The sequence below is a fragment of the Cyprinus carpio genome, chromosome A18, assembly GCF_018340385.1.
Source record: "Cyprinus carpio isolate SPL01 chromosome A18, ASM1834038v1, whole genome shotgun sequence".
Taxonomy (NCBI): domain Eukaryota; kingdom Metazoa; phylum Chordata; class Actinopteri; order Cypriniformes; family Cyprinidae; genus Cyprinus; species Cyprinus carpio.
This window is the reverse complement of record NC_056589.1, coordinates 14,816,122-14,840,549: the sequence shown is the minus strand read 5'-3', so window position 1 is coordinate 14,840,549 and position 24,428 is coordinate 14,816,122. Positions and strand designations below refer to the sequence as shown.

The 24,428-nt window shown below is 34.7% G+C and overlaps 1 pseudogene; it reads right to left on the bottom strand.

Moving 5' to 3' along the window:
• Positions 1-254: 254 nt before the first annotated feature.
• On the bottom strand, positions 255-15,611 carry LOC109109491 (annotated as a pseudogene).
• Positions 15,612-24,428: the final 8,817 nt, after the last annotated feature.

Sequence of the window (24,428 nt, the reverse complement as noted above, 5' to 3'; positions counted from 1 at the left end):
CAACTGATGCATATATGCACATTAACTAAAAAAAACAAAAAGACATAACACACAAAATATGAACTCTTTGTGAAATGGATTTATAAGGCACATTTATCTTCCATTTAATAAGGATTTGGCGTGTCAGCCGTGCTGTAGTTACTGTCAGTGAGGTGTATGATGTGTTTTTCACAGCTCTTCAGTGACATTTAGTGGTTGTCTGAGGTATTTATAATACGTTTCCTTCTCATTCCCACAAGATAAAAGCACGTCTGTCAGGGTGTGAAACTTTAATGTTTAATATATTCTGAAATGTTACATTTACCACAGAATGACATTGCATTACAAATACCAACAGAGGTGTGATGTCGAAAGATGTCTTTATGAAATCTGTTATTCGCTCAAGGTACAAAGCCTTCTCATCACATACATGGAATGACCTACATAATGAAAGATGAAAGCCGTAAGGGCTTTGCTTATTGTATTCTGTAGCTTCTGAAGGAGACTTTGAGCTTTACAGGACTGGCAAAACAAGTTGAAATCTTAAACTATAACACTAAAAGCTTAAGGGCTGATTTAAACCATCATTTTATGTCTATGTTTTATCTGAAGTATTTCACAGTAAAGACTGTGAGCACACTTTGATAACACACATTAACAGTACAAAGAATAACAACCTGACCTGACAAGGATTCTGCTTTGTTATGTACAGTAAAAATAGTCTAAAAGCCATACTCCACACTGCGGCATGCAGGGATGCATCCAGTTTAAACAGGAAGATTTATTTCATATTGCAGATCTGAGTGCAACATAATGAATGATATGATTGGCTTAATTATAATGACAAAAAGCAGGCAAAAGCACACACATTGATCTCAACTAAGTGCTCGACTAAGAAACAAGTGGAACATTTTTTAAATGTAAAGTCGGCAAGACCAAAGCTCCAAAAGTATCAAAATTTTTTTTGTTTTTTAAAACTGTCCCATAGCGTATGTGACGTTTCGAGCACGCAGGCTCTTCGTCAGACAAATGAACAACACTGATGTACCAGTCTTTATAGGCCTACCTCCAGGTGATCAAAGGTCACATGACCGTACAACATTATCATGATAATAATACCAAAACAATGACATCTCAACCAAGGAGAAAAACAAAGGAAAAGATAATAAACAAGCAACAAAACAAACATATGAAGCTATGCAAAATACAAGAATACAATTTTCAATGTATTATTCAATAACATTAATTGATACCTGCCTACGTACTGTACATAAATTCAACTAATAACCACAAAACGTTTATTATATGTAAATAGATAGCCTGTGTTTAAAGAAATGGATGAATATCAAAGTCCTCATTTATTCCTCTAGGGGACAACGTGTCTAGTGTATAAATCCAAAAGGCCTCATGCTGTAAAAGCAGTTTGTTGATATCACCTCAATGCCTATGTACTGAAGAGTGCAGACTGAGTGTCTCGAATCTGCAAAGTGCTGTGCTACCGGACATTTTGGATCGCGATGTCTAATTGCAACTTTGATATTCATCCATTTCTTTAAATAAAAGATATGTATTTATATATAATAAACGTTTTGTGGTTATTAGTTGAATTTATGTACAGTACGTAGGCAGGTATCAATTAATGTTATTGAATAATACATTGAGAATTGTATTCTTGTATTTTGCATACCTTCATATGTTTTGTTTTGTTGCTTGTTTATTTTTATTTTTTAATCTTTTTATTAGTTTTTCTCCTTGGTTGTTTTGGTATTATTATCATGATAATACTGTACGGTCATGTGACATTTGATCACCTGGAGGTAGGCCTATAAAGATTGGTACATCAGTGTTGTTCATTTGCTTAATTATAATGACCCCATCTGGATATGAATCACTCTGAAACCTAACCTTAGTTTGAGCTCACTGTCAGACAAATGTGTTTGAATAAGCTCAAGTTTTGGAGAGAGAAGTTACATTAGTCTGCAGCGCTGCTGAGCTCAGAAGGTGAGACGAGATGTTCGGCTGCTGTGCTCGCACTGTAAAAGAAAAACAAAATATATTTATATCCCTGGTATCCCATGGTTACAACCTGCTTCAGCATTTAAACCTGGGGATTAAAATATTTTTGATTTAATGGCACTATTGGATGAACACATAATTGAGCTGGATAATGACACCGCTGTCTTGTGTAGAGCTGCTTATACCAGAACTGAATAGCTTGTTTTATAATTAATGACCTTTGCAACATTAATACTGTTATTTTTCGGTTTAAGCTTCGGTGAAGCTTCTTTGAAACAATCTGTATTGTATAAAGAACTATATAAATCAGTGTGACTTGAGAAACAGCAATAATATAATAATGCAGAACTCTTTTGTTGTGGTTTGTGGTAATTGTCTGACCTGTGCTGCTGTGTTCTGTTGTAAGGTTCTGACTGCTCAGGCTCTCCTCAGAGCTTTGCACTCGCTGAAAGGACTCAAAGTTCACAGATGCGTCATCTTCTGAAAGGCCATGTGCCACCTGTCCGTCACCAGGCCGACAAACCTCAAAACGCACCCACTGATAACTGAAGTAGAGAGGCAAAAAGATAATTAACATTTTGTGATTAATAAATTGTTATGATCTAAACAAAATAACAAAACCAAAGTAAATGGCAGCTGCCTCACTGCACCAAAGGTTGCGGGTTCAAGTCTCGGTTCCAGCAGGGATTGTAGGTGGGGGGAGTGAATGTCCAGCACTCTCTTCCACCCTCAATACCACGACTGAGGTGAGACCCTTGAGCAAGGCACCGAACCCTCAACTGCTCACTGGGCACCGCAACAAAAATGGCTTCCCCAGTGCCCACTGCTCCATGTGCGTGTTCACGGTGTGTGTGTGTGCAGTGCCCACTGCTCCATGTGCGTGTTCACGGTGTGTGTGTGTGTGCGCGCGCACTTGGATGGGTTAAATGCAGACATTTAAATGCATATATTTAAATGCATATCAATTTCTAATGGAAACTAGCCCAATAATGTTTTGTTCCACGAAAAAAATGCAGCTGTTGTCTGCTAAGTCCGCAAGATGTTGTATAAATATATATGTGTTGTGTGTGAGGTGTGTGTGTTTGGGATATATACTATTTTCACAAAAATGTAAATTTAAGTGGGAATAATCACAAAGAGTGCAATCAAACATTGCAATTAGGGACTTGCAAAAAATTAAATGCATATATTTAAATGCATTTATTTAATTATTGTGAAAAATTATATGTTGTTTGTTATGTCTTGATGAATTTGTGAGCATGAGGTGTGCTATTTGTGAGTTTTTGAATGGTTGTAGTGAGAAAACCCAAAAAAGTCTGCTCCAGTTGGGACAATGTTGGTCAAGGGTTTACCCCTAGAATAAGAAAAAATATGATCAGTTTGGGAACATATTCTGTGTAGTATAAATAGTGAAGTGGGAATAGGGTTAATCAAAAAACATTCCCAGGTAACATTCATCTGGACTGAAAAGAAGGGGTGGGGTTAACACAGGATAATTTGTCAACATTTTTTAAAATAAATATTTATTTATTGAAAAGTAATAAAAAAAATCTTAAAGACCCCAAACTTCTGAACATTAGTGTAAAACTAATATCTAAATATAATTTACTATACATACACACACTCAGACACACATATACATATATATAAAACTTCTGATATATATATATATATATAGAGATAGATATAGAGATATAGAGAGAGAGAGAGACAGAGAGCACGAGAGAGAGAGAGAGAGAGAGAGAGAGAGAGAGAGAGAGAGAGAGAGAGAGAGAGAGAGAGAGAGAGAGAATTACAATAATGAGGATTTGGGGGAAATGAAAACAAATTAGACATGATGAAAATATAGGAAATGTATACTGTGAATTTTTAAATGGGTGTGGGGGAAACAACAAACAGAAAGAAAATCCTAATGAGGTTTCTAGTGAAAAAAAATGCTTAACTTTCATGAAAATAACCACAGAGTGTCCTGAGTTAATCTAAAGGGCTTTACCTTCGGCCAGCAATGGCTTTGAGCAGGTTTGCGTGGCAGGTGAGGGCTGATGAGGCCACTATTGCGTTCTGTGGATCATCCTCTGGCGCAATCTCAAACTAAATATTACAAGAACAAAAAGATTTAGGTTTCGGTTTAGCTCATATAGTCAATTTCTGCTGTAAGGGTTTACAGGCAACTTCATAACCAGGGTTATTTCACCACTTTTACTGCCATAATTACAGAAGCATAATCACTGATGTTTTAAATGGAATATGGCATGTCAAACTGCAGGATGTGCCTACATCAGGTCAACTATCCATAAGAATACATATGCATAATTGTGCACCTGTGGTCCTTGACCACCATCTTTGATTTGGCAAGTGTAGAGACACTTCAGATCAGGGTTCTTCAGGCTGGCGAAAATCCTCGTGCTGCAGAACCCCACGGGATAGATAGCAGTTTCATCATGAAACAGAGCCCTGTCTGTGATGATCTACGATAAAAACATTTCAAATGACAAAACATTTCACTCTTAAAAACCTCTTATATATACATATTTACCAAAGACTGCTGCCTCACTGTGAAGAAAACAGCAGTTATGACCTTTACAATATCAGATTAGAGCTGGATGACTTTCTGACCTCCCCTAGGCTGTACACAGTGAGTCCACCAAGCACGATGGGAAAGACCGGCCTCCCGGAAGAATCCAGCGAGATGGGCTGCACGAGCTTGTGCAGTCCTCCATCCACAACCCTCCTTTTCTTACAAATCTTCTTCATGACTAAGAGTTGAGCAAATAAAGCTTAAGTAACACTAAGTAACTATTGAATCTGCAGTCTCAAAATACAGACACATATATTGAAGAAAGCACTCACGTTCTTCCCTGCTGTTCTCTCTTCCCCTCTCCTTTCTTTCTTTTTTGGGTTTCTTCAAAAGGCTGTCTTCAGATCCTGAGAGTCCAGTGGCCTGGCTGTGATTCCCTGGTAGAGCAGTGCCCCCTGCTGTGCTGGAGCTCAACGTGACAGGTGGGTGTGTGCTGCAGCTGGGAGTCGAGACAGACTCTCCTTCAGCCAGAGACTGATACTGCAACAAAGACTTCAGCAGGAATCTGGAGAAACAGGGTGAGAAAATAAGTGGCTAGTTATGCAACTACTGATTATTAGGATTGCTGATTATTTTTACATATTTGATCTGGTTGGCAAATCATACTAAAACAGTACCATTTAAGCCTTTTTTATTGTTATTATAAGTTATTATGGACCTTTAATCATTTAAGGCAATACAGGCTTTTTTGGTTTACACATACATACATATACACACACACACACACACACACATATATACAGACACACGCTGACACATACATACATACACACACACACACACAGACACACACACATATACACACATATATACACATATATATAGATATATATAGATATATATATATATTATATATATATATATATATACACATATATATACACACACACATATACATATATATACACACACATATACATATATACATACATATATACACACACATTACATATATATACACACCACACACATACTATATATATACTGTACACATACATATACACACATATATATATATACACAGATACATATATATATATACACACACACATATATATATATATATATATACACACATATATAACACACACACACATATATATATATATATATATATACATATATATATATATATATATATATATATATATATATATATATATATATATATATATATATACACAACCACACACACACATATATATATACACACATATATATATAATATATATATACATATATATATATATATATGTATGTACACACACACACACACTGTGGTTATCATTTTCAAAATAAGTCTCTTCTGCTCAACAAGGCTGCATTTATGTGACCAAAAGTACAGAAAATAACAGCAATGTTGTGAAATATTGTTACAATTTAAAATAACTGTTCTTTTTTTTATGCAATTAATTCCTGTGATACAATGCTAAATTTTCAGCACCCATTACTCAAGCCTTCAATGTCCAATGAAATCGTTCTAATATACTGATTTGGTGCTCAAGAAACATTTACTATTGCTATCCATGTTGGAAACAGTTGTACATAGTAATATTTTAGTGGGAACCGTGATACATTTTGTTTCTCAGGATATTTATTAGGAGAAAGTTGAAAACAACAGCATTTATTTTAAATAGAAATCTTCTGTAACATTATAAACATCTTCACTGTCATGTTTATTCACTTTAATGCATCCTCACAGAATAAAAGTATTAGTTTCTTTCAGGAAAAAAAAAAACAACTTTTGTAAAGTAAGCATGAAAGTATGAAGAGTTTGGAAAAAATATATATCAAATACAAAACTGGACTAAACAGCTCCTCTGATTTTCAGTACAGCATCTTCTTTTTAAAATAATAATTACAATTTTCATTTTCAATCAGGTATGTTTTGTAATAAAGATAACTGAGTGTGGATGTACCTCCTTTCTTCTTTTGCCCGGACAAACTTCTCTTCCAGGTGAGCAATCTCATCATATAATGCTGCATTTTCCTGTGATTCAAAGAGCACCTTTTCAAGGATGGTTACTATAATAATGTCTAAAGTAGGCTTAACTTTTACTTACAAATATCATGGCACGGGCAGCCTTGCGCAGACGCATGTACTTCAGCCGAAACTTCTCATTTTGGTTCTTGCGATTACCCTTCCTGACCTTAGGCCTGGACTCAGTGTGGCTTGTTGGGGAAGGCAGGGGTCCCAGGGACGAGCCGGAGCCTGAACTTGAGAAAGTCGACTGGGCAGAGAATGCCTGCAATGCATGCTGTCTCTCTTCATCAGTCTGCATATATGAGTTACAAATCATCAAAGAGTTTTACACACATAAATACAACAGAGCCTTTTTGTCAGATTTGAAAAAAAAAAAAAAAAAAAAAAAAAAACTGTTTATTACAGCTTCACACAGGTGTTAAATTAAATTAAACTGCTGGAATCTATCTCAAAGTGAAGCGTGTCTTTTGAGTATGATCTTCAAAGTAAGGCCATTATAAACTGACTTCATTGAGAGTATAAATATTTTTTTTTTTTTTTTGTGGTCCAATGTGTCAAAATCTAGTTGATCCAATTTTCATGAAAATAACTGTTTAACTGCCAAAACACACACTTCACCTTTGAAGTTAAAATAACATCAAACATAAATTGAGATGATCATGTTTGTGGTTGTTTGATGTGGACTCCAAACCACATATATAAAAAAGAAAATGATGATTGGACAGTTTTGTAAACAGTGCTTGATCGAAAACATATTTCTCTTCTGATTCAGACTTTTTCTCTTAACTTTTTCACAGCAACAATTTGAAGATAAAAATGTCTTAAATTTGTTTATTATATACACACCTTTCACTTTACTCGATGTTAATTGATGAAAAAAAAAAAAAAAAACAATAAATAAGATTAACAATAAAAGTAATTTTTTTTTGTCCTAATACAAAGTATTTCTAGACACTGACAGCTAACTGACATGTGCTTATCGACTTACCAACAGGGCAAAAACTCCATTTCTGCTTTCAATCCTCTTGAAGCGTCTGCTCCCTTTCTGTGTCTGTAACACACCGTAAAACTAAAGCAAATGCTGCATGCTACTTCTCATAGACTCTCTTAGCGACAGACTGCTCTGACTTCACCCTTTTATCCTATATTACTCATTCTAAAACTTTAATGAATGTAAATATGATAGACAAATACAAATGAAACCATGCACTAAATTAAACACATTGCTGGTACTGAATGGAAAGCATAAAGTAAATATGGTACATGGCTGACAGGTAACAGCATGATGGCCTCATAAATAAACCTGGGCCAGACTGCGAGTCTCACCTCTCGATACATGACTGCCTCAAGGCTTGACTTTGCACTGTGAAATAGTAAGAGAAACAGTGTTCATCTTTACATTTGTGCATGCCATTGTAAAAAAATAGGCTGAAGAAAATTTGAATAGTTTTAAAATAATTTCTTTACTTTGACTGCACCAGTCCGCGATCAATGATCCGTTGCTTGATCTCCTTGATGTGCATGGGCCGCCCAGCCTCTTCAAGAACAATCAAACGATCAGAAAAGTCAGTGACTTGATCACAAGAAATGTATTTGAAATAACAACAGCATGATTTAAGGGAGATGTTCACCTGAGCAGCATCGAGCCAAGTGAGATTCGGTTTATCTGCAACCTCATTAGGGGTTTCACTGAAAAAAATAAAATAAAAAAGAGCAGCAGTATATGACATACAATATTTAACATACATCCACCATAGTTTGAAATGTTGTGTTTATTGTAATGCAATAATGTAAGTTACCAGTGTAACTATTATTTATAGTATTTCTATAGTAATAAAATAATATTAATTAATACTAAATAAAACCAGTGAGATACATAGCACTTGTGAAAAACAAAGTGCACTTAATTGTTTTGTTTATAGTATTTCTATAGTAATAAAATGATATGTACTACTCATAAAACCAGTGAGATACATAGCACTTGTGAAAAACAAAGTGCACTTAATTGTATTGAATGTGTGAGAAAATAAAAGGCAATTTAAATGTAGTTAAATAACCTTTATTCCACCCTCTCATTGTGGTCAGGTGTCCTCTAGGTCAAACTTGTTTGTGCTATACTTAGTCCTATTCATGGAAGCCAAAGTTCTCTGGTTCACCCAAATTAAAACTGTCCAGTGGAAAGCACCTGAGACTCACAGCGTATCAACAATCAAAATACTGAACAGTCTATTGCTTATTTGCTATAGTCATACATCAAACTTTAAAAAACAATCCTGGATCATGTCAAATCATCAACAATAAAATGTTTATAGAATAAAATCTGAGTAATCCACATACAGAGAACGGAGAGCATATGCTATGTACAAACATCTGATAAACATCTTTCAGATGTCAGTTTTTCATACATTCTAAATCATAAACATCTTAAAGACATTTTCTAAACATCTTTATGACATCGTCCTATAGACGTATTGCAGATGACCAAACACTCGAAAAAAAGACATCTTGCAGATGTTTGTTTGTTTGTTTATTAAGTTTTTTACGCCATGTTAGCATCATGGCTATTTACATGGCAAAAAAGTTCAGTATCATCCATAAGATTTACATTATATAAAACATTTCAACTTAACATCCTCATTTGTAAGTCGCTTTGGATAAAAGCGTCTGCTAAATGACTAAATGTAAATGTAAATGTAAACATAAGATAGAAAATCTAAAATACATTTAGGTGGTACATTTTCAAATATTCCATGCAAGCATGTTTCTGAATAAAAGCGTTTTCTAGCAGCATCATAAAAATTACAGTTCAACAAAATATGCTTAATAGTCAAAGGAACTTTACATGAAAGACATAAAGGAGGAACTTCGCCTATTAATAAAAACCCATGGGTAAGTCTTGAATGCCCCAGTCTACACCTAGTAAAGACAACTTGATCATGTCTTGATTTAAAATTATAGAAGCTACTTCTTTTTATACTAGGGTTTATTTCATACAGCTTATTTTTTTTATTTCCATCCCATTCTTTCTGCCACTTATTAGTTATATATAACTTAATTACTGGTTTAAAATCAGAAGGTGGTATTTGACAGTCAGATATTTCCAGGTCAAGTGCATCCCTGGCAGCAGTGTCCGCTCTCTCATTTCCAGTAAGTCCAATGTGACTTGGAACCCAGCAAAAAATAATATTAAATTTATCTTTCTTTAAAAGATCGAATTTGGTTAAGATTTCAACAATTATGGGATGATCAGTTTTTAGAGATTCAAGTGCTTGAAGACATGATCTTGAGTCAGAGGCAATTAAAAAGTCCCGTTCTTGACCCTTCTCAATATTTTCTAGAACAAGAAGTACTGCTCGAGCCTCAGCTGTAAAGATAGAGCCTTGATCCGGAATTCGAATGCCATATTGTTGATCTCCTATCACTGCTGCTGCTGATACACTGTTATTGGTCTTTGATCCATCCGTGAATGCAGTTTTATGTAGTGGAAATGAAGACCTTAACTCTAAGAATTTCTGTTGGTATTCAGTTGGATGAGTTTCTGTCTTTTTGTGCTGATTCAGAGTCCAAAAAATGGTTGGCTTTTCCAGAGCCCAGGGAGGTGCAGGGCAATAATAGAGCCGTTTAATCCAAGTTGATATTTAAGTTCTCTAGATGTGGTTTAATCCATAAACCAAAAGGCCTAATATATTTCGGTCTAGCTTCATATAAGTAAAGCCATTCTGGTTGGAATACTGAAAGATAAGCTGGATTATTTCGATTTGCCTTGAGTTTGATCGCATATTGTAAGGACAGTTTCAGACGCCTGTTTTGGAGCGATGATTCTCCAGCTTCTATATAGAGGCTTTGTATGGGAGTAGTCCTGAAGGCTCCTAAGGCCAAACGTATTCCTTGATGATGTATTGTATCAAGTACTTTTGTATAAGATATCCTTGTCAGTCCATACACTATGCTTCCATAATCCAATCGAGATCTTATTAGAACTCTGTAGAGGCGTAAGAGCACATTGGAATCTGCACCCCATTTTGTTTTAGTTAATACTTTTAAAATATCCATAGTTTTGGAGCATTTTTTCCTTAAGGCTCTCATATGTGGAATAAAGTTGAGTTTATTATCAAACATCAAACCTAGAAATTTGAGTTCTTTAACAATCTTGATAGGTTCACCCTCCATATGTAGCTCTGGATCAAGATGTTGAGATCGGAGAAGACAAAAGTGCATGCACACAGTCTTTGTTCTAGAGAACTTAAATCTGTTTTTAATTGACCAGTCATTTATCTTGTTTATGCATAACTGTAGTTGCCGCTCAATTACGTTCATATTTTCTCCTCTGTAGCCTATACACAAGTCATCGACATACAAGCTACGAAAAATATGAGGTTCTATAACCTTGATTATACTGGTTGATTTTGACACTGAAAAGTGTAAACCGAAAAGAATGCTTCCTTGTGGAACACCTAATTCTTGTATATGTTCATGTGATAAAGTGGTTCCTATTTGAACACGAAAAATTCTATTAGAAAGGAAGTTTGAGATGAAAATAGGTAGGTTGCCTCTAAAACCGATTTCATGTAGATCTTTAAGAATACCATATTTCCAGGTGGTATCATAGGCCTTTTCTAAATCAAAGAATACAGCTACTGCATGTTCTTTTCTAATAAAACTGTCCCGAACAAATGATTCCAGTCTGATAAGATGGTCTAAAGTACTTTTTCCACGTCTAAAACAATACTGATAATCACTGATCTTGCGCCTTGACTCCAGTGTCCACACCAGACAGTCATTTACCATTCTTTCCATGGTTTTACAGACACAACTGGTCAGAGCTATTGGCCGATAATTATTTGGATCACAGTGGTCCTTGCCCGGTTTGGGAATGGGAATAACAATAGCTTCCTTCCAAGATGATGGTATGTCTCCTGTTCTCCATATGGTATTAAAAATTTCCAGAAGAATTAATAATACTGTATGAGGCAGATGCTTCAAAAACTCATAATGAATTTTGTCAGGTCCAACAGCAGTATTATGAGATCGTTTAAGAGCACTAGATAGCTCCTGTATAGTAAAGGGCTTATTATATGGTTCAGTGTTATTTGAATAAAAATTTATGGGTTTCTGCTCCTGCTGAGTACGTATTCTGTTAAATTCAGGTCGACAGTTTTCTAGTGAAGAGTTCTTTTCAAATGACATTGCTAGTACATTTGCTTTTTCATGGCTTGTGGTTAAAAGGGAGTCCTGATGTTTAATATGTCGTACTTGAGGACCTTCTCCTTTGTTTTTCATCTTTCGAATTAAATCCCAGATTTTTTTGGTAGGAGTATTAGTTGTCAAATTTGATACAAATCTTTTCCAGCTCTGTCTCTTTGTATCATTTAAAACTCTACGTGCTTGAGCTCGACATATTTTAAACTTGATTAAATTTTCATTTGTTGGATGATTGTTGAAGATCCTCTCTGCTTTTTTTTTCTGATCTTTAATAGCCTTTTTACAGTTGTCATCAAACCATGGATTAATCCTACAGCTTGGATTTGATGATGTCTTTGGTACAGTTTCATTTGCTATTTCCATAAGTATATCTGTAAAACTACTAATAGGATCTTGACATTCATGAAGTGTTGTATTAATTTTTTCAAAGCACTGGGTCTGAAAAAGGTACCAATTGGCTTTATCGAGTTTCCATCTAGGGTTTTTCTGTTGAAAGTCTGATCTTATGGGGGTAATGATGAGGGGGAAGTGATCACTTCCACATAAATCATCCTAATTTTTGCCACAAGAAATCAAGTAAAAGTTCAGGTACACATATTGTTATATCAGTTGCAGAATATGTTCCATGTCCCGGATGCAAATATGTATTTGAGCCATCATTAAGAAGACACAAATCCTTGTTATTAATAAAATCTTCAATTTTTTTCCCTTTTGCGTTGGTATATTTTCCACCCCATAGCGGGCTGTGACCATTAAGATCTCCCATAATTATGAAGGGAGTTGGTAGTTGGTCAGAAAGCTTATTTAAATCTTGAAGCGTCACTGGTACATCAGGAGGTATATAAATAGAACACAGAGTGATGGCCTTATGAAGGGTTAATCGTACTGCTACTGCTTGAAGGTTAGTGTCTATTGGGATTTGACTATGAATAATATCATGTCGAACTAATATAGTTTAGCCACCAGAAGGTCCATGTATGTTTGGACCATATGCATTAAAACTAACAAACTTTTTCAAAGACAAAGGACTGTCTGGTGACAAATGAGTTTCTTGGAGGCAAAAGGCAAAAGGGTTGAGAATCATAACTAGTCGTTGAAGTTCTGCAAAATTTGCCTTTGCTCCACGACAGTTCCACTGAATAATACTGGTATTAATTATGTTGGTAAAACCAGTACTTGGCCTTTACTCCTACTTTTAGGAGAGGAGCTCCGACTGCCGGAAATTGTGGGTTCCGCCATGTTTACATCCTTAAGGGAGTCAGCTTTCTGTAATCTATTCTCCTGGCTAAACTTTTGTTGTTGAGCTCTTGTGCTGTGCTGTGACTTCTTTCCTTTTGAGGTCACGGGAATCTCCACTATTACAATTTGATCCTGAATTGTTTCAGTTTGTGTTTGACTAGAAGTTTGGGTGCTTTGTGTTTTCTTTTTGATTGAAGATGAGGTTTTACTGATTAATTGTGGGTTTTTCTCTTGTTAACCAGGTCATATCAGTTTGGCACTCAGCCTCTTGCTTGGTTCGTTAAAACCACTGCAGCAAAGGATTTCTCAAACTGAAAAATAGGAAGCTTTTCAACCTCTTTCCGAGCATCTGCATAGTTCACTCTTTTAAGACATTTCACTTTTTGAATTTCTTTTTCTTTTTTCCGTGAGGGACAGATCTTTGATGATGATGGATGATCACCTGTGCAATTCCTGCATTTTGATAATTTTGAACAGTTTCCCTCATGTCTTTCTTCTCCACAGTTATGACAAATAGACTTGTTGTTATTGCAGCCAGCAGACACTATGACCAAATCTCTGACAGTTGAAGCATCTTAGAGGATTTGGGATAAAAATATCAATGGGGACTCTCAGATATCCTAAACGGATCCATTCTGGTGGTTGGGATTGGTTGAAAGTCCAAGATATATGTCCCAGTCTTTATTATTTGATCTCCTTTTCTGATTGAAATTCTCTTTACACTTGTAACACCTTCTTGTGTTAATTCTGTGGTTATTTCAGATTCATCCATATCCTGAAGTTCTCTTATTCTAATTATTCCTCTACTGCTGTTTGGATATGGATGGAAGGTGGCTTTTATTGGAACACCAGCCAGAGTATTTGCTCTCAACAAATTATCAGCATGGGCTTTTTTTGAGCATTCGACCAAAATCTGACCTGATCTCAACTTTTTTACATCCTTAACTGTTCCTGCAATTCCCGAGATTCCCTTTTGGATTGCAAATGGGGACAACTTTGTAAGTACTTTCTCCGTTGAAAGAGATTCTAAAAGGATAAACCTCTGCCAATGATCATTTTTTTTTATCAATTCACATCCAGTGCATCTTGCAGATGTAAATGCAGTCGTCAAATAGACGTCTCCGTGATGTACGTGTAGTATCAGGAATTTCAAATCAAAAGACTTACTTTATATGGATAGTTAAACCAAAAACGAAAATTCTGTCATCATTTACTCACCCTTACGTTGTTCCAAACCTTTATGAATTTCTTTCTTCTGCTCAACACAAAGAAGATATTTTGAAGAATGTGGGAAACCAAACTTTTTTTTGTTTCTGGCCCCCACTGACTTCCATAGTCAATAGTCACACCCACATTCTTCACAATATCTCCTTTTATGTTCATCAGAAGAAGGAAACTCATACAAGTTTGGAACAACTTGAGGGTAAGTACAGTATAATTAAAATAACATTTTATTTGTATTTATTTTATTTTAGACAAATGATCCATTTATGTAAATATTAAATAATCAGTTTAATATGCTTTTGTTGTGCTTTAAATAATCACACTTATTTTGACGTGTTGACTAAAGCACATGTAAAATGCTTGATTATAATTTTTCGATATTATATTTAATTGTACTAAATTCCAACTTCATTACAAATGTGTAAATACATATAAACACAGTTTATAGTCTTTGAAATCAATAGATTCAGTTTGCACATAATTATAGTCTTTCTGTTATAACTAACAAAATGTACATTATTTCTGTTATAAGTACTCATTTTAAAGATATGCTAAAAAGTAATTATGATGGCCAAAATGCTGTTTAGGTGGGCAGCTTAATGTTTTCTTTCTTTCTTTTGAAGCAGTCATAGTGAAACAGTCCTAAAATATAAAAAGTAAATATTGATGAACCATATTAATGCCACTCAAATGCAGTTTTATGGTGATATAATATAGTGAAAATGAATGATAATGTGTACGGTATTGACACTTATTGAGCCAACACTTACAAAAAATACCATAGACACACGACACGGTGGCACCACACGTATTTTTATGTCTGATTGCATAATTTCACCACGGTAACCGCAGTAATTTTTCATGGGACTTTTTTATGGGGAAAAAAAATTATATCATGGCAGCATGTCCTAAAACAGCAACAAGGCCCTTTTGGGGTATTTCTGTGCAGCAATATTAAACAGCTTTTCTGGCGTCTGTGCTAAAGTGAAGGGGATTTTTTCATAAATAACGCATTCATCCTCTGGCCAACAAACTCACGCGTCCAGACTCTCCGCGGCTCCTGTCAGGCTGCTCATGCTGTCCAGCGCTGGAAACAGAGAGTAACTGCCCTGCCCGTCTGCCTCCATCTCGGACTCAAAGTTCAGGGAATCCATCACTGTCCGATCAGTGTTTTAAAGCTTTGTCGGGGAAGTCCAGCCATGCAGAAAGTCGGGATATCGGGCGACCTGTGATCTCACACGATATTTTGTACCGCGTGTGTACTCGTACTGTGCAGAAAAGAAAAATGCACCTTCAATGCTAGCATCAATTTGCTGACATGTTATTTTAGCATATGTTTTCAGAGCTCATGGGAACCACTGATCGATTAATTGAATCGTTTAATGTTTCGGGGGACACATTTAAGGAGCACACATTTTCGGGAGCTTCAGCGCCATCTGTTGGATTACATATCCTGTCACTGAAATCAATCCCAGAGGTGAAAGTACTGACAAAATATCTACAGGTGCTGGTCATATAATTAGAATATCATCAAAAAGTTGATTTATTTCACTAATTCCATTCAAAAAGTGAAACTTGTATATAATATATTTATTCATTACGCACAGACTGATATATTTCAAATGATTATTTATTTTAATTTTGATGATTATAACTGACAACTAAGGAAAATCCCAAATTCAGTATCTCAGAAAATTAGAATATTGTGAATTGAAATATTGTTATTCCTTGTGTCAAGGCACTCTTGAACAACAGACAGCATCAGAAGTGTCTCACCTGGGCTAAAGACAAAAAGGACTGGACTGCTTCTGAGTGGTCCAAAGTTATGATCTCTGAAAGAAAGTAAATTTTGCATTTCCTTTGGAAAGGGTCCCAGAGTTGGAGGAAGAGAGGTTACAAGGTCGACTCTAACCATGATAGCCACAACCGCGGCCCAAGGAACATATATGTGATTGTGTATCAGTAGTAGGGAGTAGACCGCCCAATATATATGTTGTGTAATCAGTAGGGTTAGACCATGGGCCTTACGTAAGTTATCATATTGAACAGATGTGTGAATACTTGTGTAAGCTTGTAGTATGGGCATGTTTGGTATCTTGGGATATTATTTCATATCCTTCTTATGAGGTGGCGTGATGTTTTTCCAGTAACTTGTGAGCACATGATTGGTGAAGACCAGAGGCCTATGGGGGATACAGTTATCTTTAAAATATACTTTAGGGTATTAAATCATGTTGAGTGTGTGGGAGTAGTGGCAGCTGAAGTAATGGATTGGAAGGCGTGTAAATATCCTGTTTTTCAATGATTCTGGTTACGGATTCCCCCGAATGCCTTTGCTGTGTCGTCGGCTTTTTGGCAGCCTTGCTGGTAACATTCTGTGGTTTGAAGTTAGATTCAGTGATGATCTTACAAGACTTTTTCAGACATTGCAATAGGCATTGTCAATAGGCATTGGCCAGTATGAGATTTTGACGGTATGGTAACCTTAAGCAAAAATATTACGGTTTCACGGTATCACGGGATTGTGCATCATCAGCTCCGAAATGTGTTATTTTTAAAGTGACTTGGGTAAAAAAAAAATAATAATAATAATTTCCCGCTTGGACAATCTATTTGTGTTGGAGTCACGGCATACAGAATATTAGAAGACTGCGTATGTGGAGGGAAAAATCAACATAAACAGTGATGGGGAAAAAAATACTAAAAAATGACAAAAAACCAAACTGTTTTTCATGTCATTCACAGTTTCAATTATTTAATAATTGAATGAAAAAAAATTAAAGAACAAAATAAACAAAAAATAAAGAAAATAAAATAGTTTTTTTTTTGTGTGACATGTCCATATATACCACTGTGGTGATTTTTCATATGATGTTTACTGTATCTTCTTTTCATAATTGCATGCCAGAATCATGGGAGGAAATGCTAGCTTTTTCACTATACAGTCATATTTTCAAATTCATATAAAAAACAAATCAAACATGTTTTCTGCCAACTCATACAAGACCTCTTATTCCTACATATCCCCAGTACACTTGTTTGTGCCTTGTCCAATAATTTTCCACTGTACACTCTTTATAAGATGCATGCCACCAGCATGCAACAGCTATATTTTTCACTATTCACTCATAGCTGAAGTAATGGATTGGAAGGCGTGTAAATATCCTGTTTTTCAGCCTGCTGGTTACGGATGGAATGCTGCTGTGTCTTTTTGTTTTTTTGGTGAATGTTCTGATGTTGTTTTTAGTTGTTGGTTTTGATGTTTCTTTTTTTTGGCAGCCTGGTAAACATTCTGTGAAGTTATTCAGTGATGATCTTACAAGACTAAGTGAATACTTTTCATTCATTTCGTACAAGATTCTACATGGTACAATGCCAACATATTTGGTCTGTCTGGATCTGTTACAAATCGTTGGGATATGATTTCATTCCAGTTGTTAATGCGGTGGCGTCAAATGTTTCCAGTAACTTTTGAGCAAGATGATTGGTTTAAGACTCAGAGGCTATGTGGGGATACAGTTCTCTTAAAATATACTCAAATCATTTATTAAATCATGTTTTTTGTGTGTTTGTTTGGATTAATGAAGGTTTGAAGGCGTTGTAAATATCCTGTTTTTACTGCCTGGTGTACGGAGCGGAATTCTGCTGTGTCATTTTTCCACACAACATGAACATGGGGAAACTTTGAACAGTGATGAATACAAGATTTGACTAAACATTTATAGTCTGTGGCAAATTGGCAATATAAGATTTTGACGGCTATGTGTACAAATATTATCATGTGGCGCAGCAACATACAGAATATTAGCAAATGACTTATGTGGAGGAAATCAACATAAAGGATGGGGAAAAGGGTAAAAAAAATACTAAAAATGACAAAACAAACTGTTTGAATGTCATTATCACAGTTTCATATTTATAAGTGAATGAAAAAATAAAGAACAAATATAAACCAAAAATAAATAACGTAATAAGTTTTTTTTTTTGCTTGTACATGTCCATATATACCCACTGTGAGTGACTTTGCGATAATTATTGTACTGTATCATTCTTTAATAAAATTGCATGACATAATCATGGGAAATGACTAAGTTCCCTTGTTTTCACTATACAGTCATATTTGAAAATTCATATAAAAACAAAATCAACATGTTTTCTGCAAACTCCACCAGACTCTTATTCTACATATCCCCAAGTACCACTGTGGTCATTTTCATATAATTTTACTGTATCATTCTTTAATAATTGCGTGCCAAAATCATGCAACATGCTATATTTTTCACTATTCACTCATATTTGAAATTTATAAAAAATGAAAATCAAATTATTTTCTGCAATCTCCACCAGCCTCTTGTTCTACATGTCCCCCAAGTACAAGTGTTGTGATTTTCATATCATTTTACTCTATCATTCTTTAATAATTGCATGCCAAAATCATGGAAAATGCTACCTTTCTCACTATACATGCATATTTTAAAATTAATTAAGAATTAAAATCAAATTGTTTTCTGCAAACTCCACCAGACTCTTGTTCTACATGACACCAAGTACCACTGTGGTGATTTTCATATCATTTTACTATATCATTCTTTAATAATTGCATGCCAAAAACATGAAAAATGCTATCTTTTTCACTATACACTCAAATTTTGAAATTTCATAAAAAATCAAAATCAAATTATTTTCTGCAATCTCCACCAGTCTCTTGTTCTACATGTCCCCCAAGTACAAGTGTTGTGATTTTCATATCATTTTTACTCTATCATTCTTTAATAATTGCATGCCAAAATCATGGAAATGCTACCCTTGCTCACTATACATGCATTGTTCAAAAATTAATTAAGAATTAAAATCAAATTGTTTTTCTGCAAACTCCACCAGATCTTGTTTTTCTACATGACAAGGCTTCAGGACCACCTGTGGTGAGTTTAATCTCTTTTACTAATCATTAATAATTGCATGCCAAAACATGAACATGCTTCTTTTCACTCTCAAATTTTGCAATTTCTAAAAAAAACCAGAATCAAATTATTTTCTGCATCTCCTCCCTCTTGATTCTAAGCCTCTTGTTCTACATGTCCCCCAAGTACAAGTGTTGTGATTTTCATATCATTTTACTCTATCATTCTTTAATATATTGAATGATAGTTTTATTTTTTATGTTTTCTGATTTGAAAATTCATAAAAAATTAAAATCAAATTGTTTTCTGCAAACTCCACCAGATTTTTTCTACATCTCCCCAGGTACCAGTGTGGTGATTGTCATCTTACTTTACTGTATAATTTTTTAAATATTTTTTTTTTAATATTTAATATATATTTTTTGACATTATGTTTGGCTTAATGAAGGTTTTGGTAATTCTCATCCTGCCTTGTGTGTGCGGTTTTCTCTGTCTTGACCAACAACATGAACATATCATAACTTACAGGTGAATGTTTTAAAATTATTTATATGTTAATTTGAATAAACATTTATGTAGCCTATTCCAATTTAATATTCTTTAATCTGTTCTTCCTTGCATGTGCATCTCAACAGTCATGCCACGTTCAGTTCCAAGTTCATGTTTTAAAACTTAATTTGTACAATAAATTTTCATTACTTTTAAAAAATGTCACGATGGGTTAATATTCAATACATTTGCACTGAAAAATATAAAGAAAATCCTTCTGAAATGAGAATGATGCCATAGAACATTTTGGATGGCTTATATAATGAAGATATGTGCCACAATATACAAATTAGTACTACAACCACTATACTAACAGTAATACCTTTGTGACTGTGATGATCTTGCTGGATAGTGACAATAGCATAAGATTAGTGATAAGGGGAAAGTACAGTTATATGGACATTTTATAGTACATCGCAACACTGAAAGTTATATCTGGAAGACCAGATAAAATATTAAATTGGAATAGGCTACATAAATGTTTATTCAAATTAACATATAAATATTTGTAAACATTCACCTGTAAGTTATGGCATGTCCATGTTGTTGGTCAAGACAGAGAAAACCGCACAGACAAGGCAGGATGAGAATTACCAAAACCTTCATTAAGCCAAACATAGTGTCAAATACACAGTCAATATCCAAACCTCATGGTTATCCCAAAGCCAGCCAAAAGTAAATAAAAGTCTACAGGTTTGTTTGTATGTGGATATAGCGAGGTCAATAGCATAGCATCGGTCAGGACTTTGGTAGCAATTATTAAAAAATTATACATTAAAGTAAGATGACAATCACCACACTGGTACCTGGGGAGATGTAAAAAAAGAAACTGGTGGAGTTTGCAGAAAAGAATTTGATTTTACCTTTTTATGGATTTTTAAAATGTATTTACAGTTAGGAAGAGGATAGCATTGGTCATGATTTGGTAAGCAATTATTAAACAATTATACAGTAGTTTGCAGAAATAAATTTGATTTTAATTCTTAATTTTCAAATGTTACTAAAGAGTGAAAAATATAATTTTTTTTTCATGATTTTGTCGTGCAATTATTAAAGAATGATACAGTAAAATTATATGAAAATGACCACAGTGGTACGTGGGTACATGTAGAACAAGAGTCTGGTGGAGTTTGCAGAAAACAATTTGATTTAATTTTTTTTTTTTTTAATGAATTTTCCAATTTTGAGTGTATAGTGATAAAGATAGCATTTGTCATAATTTGGCATGCAATTATTAAAGAATGATACAGTAAAATGATGTGAAAATGACCACAGTGGTGCGTGGTGACATGTAGAACAAGGGTCTGTTGGAGATTGCATGCCATTTTTTTCATGATTTTGTCGTGCAATTATTAAAGAATGATACAGTAAAATAATATGAAAATCACCACAGTGGTATGTATGGACATGTACAACAAAAACAATTTATTTATTTATTTATTAATATTTTTTTTATTTTTTTTTATTTTGTTCTTTATTTTTTTTATGCAATTATTAAATAATGAAAACAGTTTGGTTTTGTCAGTTTTTTTTATTCCCCCCCCCCCCCCCCCTAATGAAAACAGTTTGGTTTTGTCAAGGATACACCATACAATAGCAGGTACAGATTGAATGATAACATGCACTTATAACACTTAAAACTTCAATGAATTCTGTCATTCTTAAGAAAAATTTAAATTAAAATTAAAAAAATCCATGGATCCAACTGATTTAGAATAATGTTAACTGTAAGTAGAAAGACAGTTGTACAAAACATAATCCAAATTATGCATTAATTTAACAGCATTCCACATAAAAAAGGAAAAATTATACAGCTTTGAACCCAAAAATACATAAATAAATAAATAAAAAAACATAATTATAGTAAAATAAATGGTGAAAACTTAAATAGAAGGCCGTGAATATGAATATGAATATGTGTAAACTCGGCCATCCTATACACATGTGACTGACCGCTCGCTCAACGCTCGCACCAACAGGAGGAGGAGGGGTCAGTGTTACTCTCTACACACTGCACTCAGCCTGAGGGATTCCTACTCTTTCAGTCTTTGAGGAGACATGGAAAACGGCGCATACCGCAGGAACGGTATAATGGAAAATATTAGTGGTTTTGAAACCATCAAATCGCGGTAACATTTCAAATCGCAATATGGGGGCCTGATTGTATTACCTTGAACTTGGTAATCAGGCCCACCGGTATACCTTGAAACTGGTAATCGGCCCATGCCTGATTGTCAATATTAAGTTAAGCTGTTGTTACAGCAACTTGGGGTTGCAGTTGTGATGCTTGTGAGTGTCACACACCTGGTACTTCCTAGGTTGATGTTGTAAGTGGTGTAACTATGTACTTACTCAGGGGGAGAGATTCCGAATCTAAAGAGGGGGAGAGACATGATGAGGGGGTTTTACCGATTTTTTTGGGTTACTAATGATGAGCAAATTTTACCACTGTCTAGAGCTTACTAGAGTAAAGAGAGAATGTTTTAGTTTTTTTAGATTTGGAGAGATTGATTTTGATTAACCAGTGTTTTATGTTTGAAAAATAACTTGTTATTGTCAAGTAAGTTTTGCAATTGCAACAGACTTTTACAAGAAAAAAACAATCTGCGTCTCAAATGATGCACTATAATTGCAACAGACTTCCTCAACCTGAATTATAGAGAGGTTATTTTGTCATTCATAATCAGATCTGTAGCCGCTCCACCCTGCGCTACTAATTAAAGCTTCGACCAGTTGAGTGCATGAAACTTTCATCTGTTCTTAAAGGCAGGGTAGGTAAAAATTTATAAAAACTTTCTTCCAAAGTTTTTCATATATATCAATGCATTAATTAAAATCAGTTCATAAAAATCGTGGTGAGTCTGATAGTTTTCCAGTTTTCGGGACCGCTCATGGCAACCACCATTTTGCCACCACATGACCTCGGTACGTTTGATTTGAGGAATTCAGGCACGGATCCTAGGAATCGACAGCAGAGAAACAGCAAGGAAATTCACAGTAACCGGCCTATGTTACTGAAGGCAAAAGGGGAAGACAGTAACAGTACAAGAAAAGGCAATGAAAAGTCTTTTGGATAAACATAAAACGGGAGTTATATCGGGCGTGGCTTTTCCAGCGATGGTGAGAATGAGGGAAACTCAAGGGGCTGAAACAGCTGACCCATGGCTTTCGTTCTGGGACAGGTAACTTTCTTTAGTATTTTGATCCTACATATTTTTTTGTTATTTTTTTTGTCATTTCTGCGTAATATAGCTAACATAAACTACAATTAAGAGATATAATTTGGGATGAAAGGGAGGGGGTGGGTGAATGGCTTGAGCTGTCTTTTAAACGTTACCGTGAGAGGTCTACAGACACACCATTTTTTATACTGCCAAGTACTTACATTTTAAACATGTATTGATATATACCTAAAGTTTCAAATTGGGAAAAAAAGTTTTTTATTACAATTTTTTACCTACCCTGCCTTTAAACGGGATACTCATCCCCAAAATGAAAATTTTTGTATTCACGTTCCATGTCGTTCCAAACCCGTCAAAAGCTTAGTTGTCTCGGACACAAATTTAAGATATTTTGCCATGAAAACCGGGAGGCTTGACTGTCAACTGCCAAATAATAACAGTGTCAGGTCCAGGAAGTATATGACGCATCATCAGAATAGTAAATAGTCCATCTGCCATCAGTGATTCAACCGTAATGTTATGAAGCGACGACATTACTTTTTGTACAAGAAGAAAACAATCCAATTTTTGTACTTGAGTGTTTTTAGTTTTTAAATGTTTATGTATGTTGTTGTCGTTCGTACTAATGTACTCCTAACATGTAATTAAACATGCATGGAAAGTGTGTTGGTGCAGAGCCACTCAACCCCTGAGCCTTATGGCATTTTTTCCGTTAAAAATGGTTAAAATTGTTATTTTTTCTGTTTTTTTTGAAAAGAGTGTTATGTTTTTGGGCTCCTAAAGCCATGATTCCCATCCACTTACATTATAAGACTGATAACGGTTTGAGTTCAAAATCTCTGTTTGTGTTCTACTGAAGAAACAAAATCACCTACATCTTGGGTGCCCTGGGGGTAAGCAGATAAACAGCAAATTTTATTTTTGGGGTAAACTATCCCTTTTAGCTCTCTTTACATTGTTAAACTGTATGCATGTATGTGTGTGTGTTAGAATAGTATAAGTGTTTAGTGTAGTTAATAAAGTCTTGTTTGTATCACACTCAAGTTGTATGTAGTTTTGTTCATAACTGGAGTCCCTAATCATGCAGATTTTGGCTACATGCTCTGAGTAGTATTGTACAATAAGGACAATATATTTCCCATAACCCGGGCAACAAATTTTTTTTAGAATTAATAAACAATTAACACCAGGTGTTTGCTGGGCGAACAGGTTTGTTGATTATAATATTAATTCCATTAGCTAATCCAAATATTTATAAATAATTATAAAAAGTTATGATTAATTATTAATATTTGCCTTTTGAGCTAATTTGCCACAAGTGCATCATCCAGGTATTTAAAGTGCACTTTTTCTTGTTGGAATTTCAGTGTGAATGCACTACTCGCACTATTTATACTAAAAAATGTCATTGATTAGTGCATACTGTAGGTAGGCAATTTGGGTGTTTTATCACTACGGTTGCAATTATTTAAATAGCAACACAACCTTCCTTAAATTCAACAAAGTCTTTTACAAGGGCGAAAAAAATGTTATATCGTTATTGCATAGTTCTATAAAAAAAAGTCACTCATAAA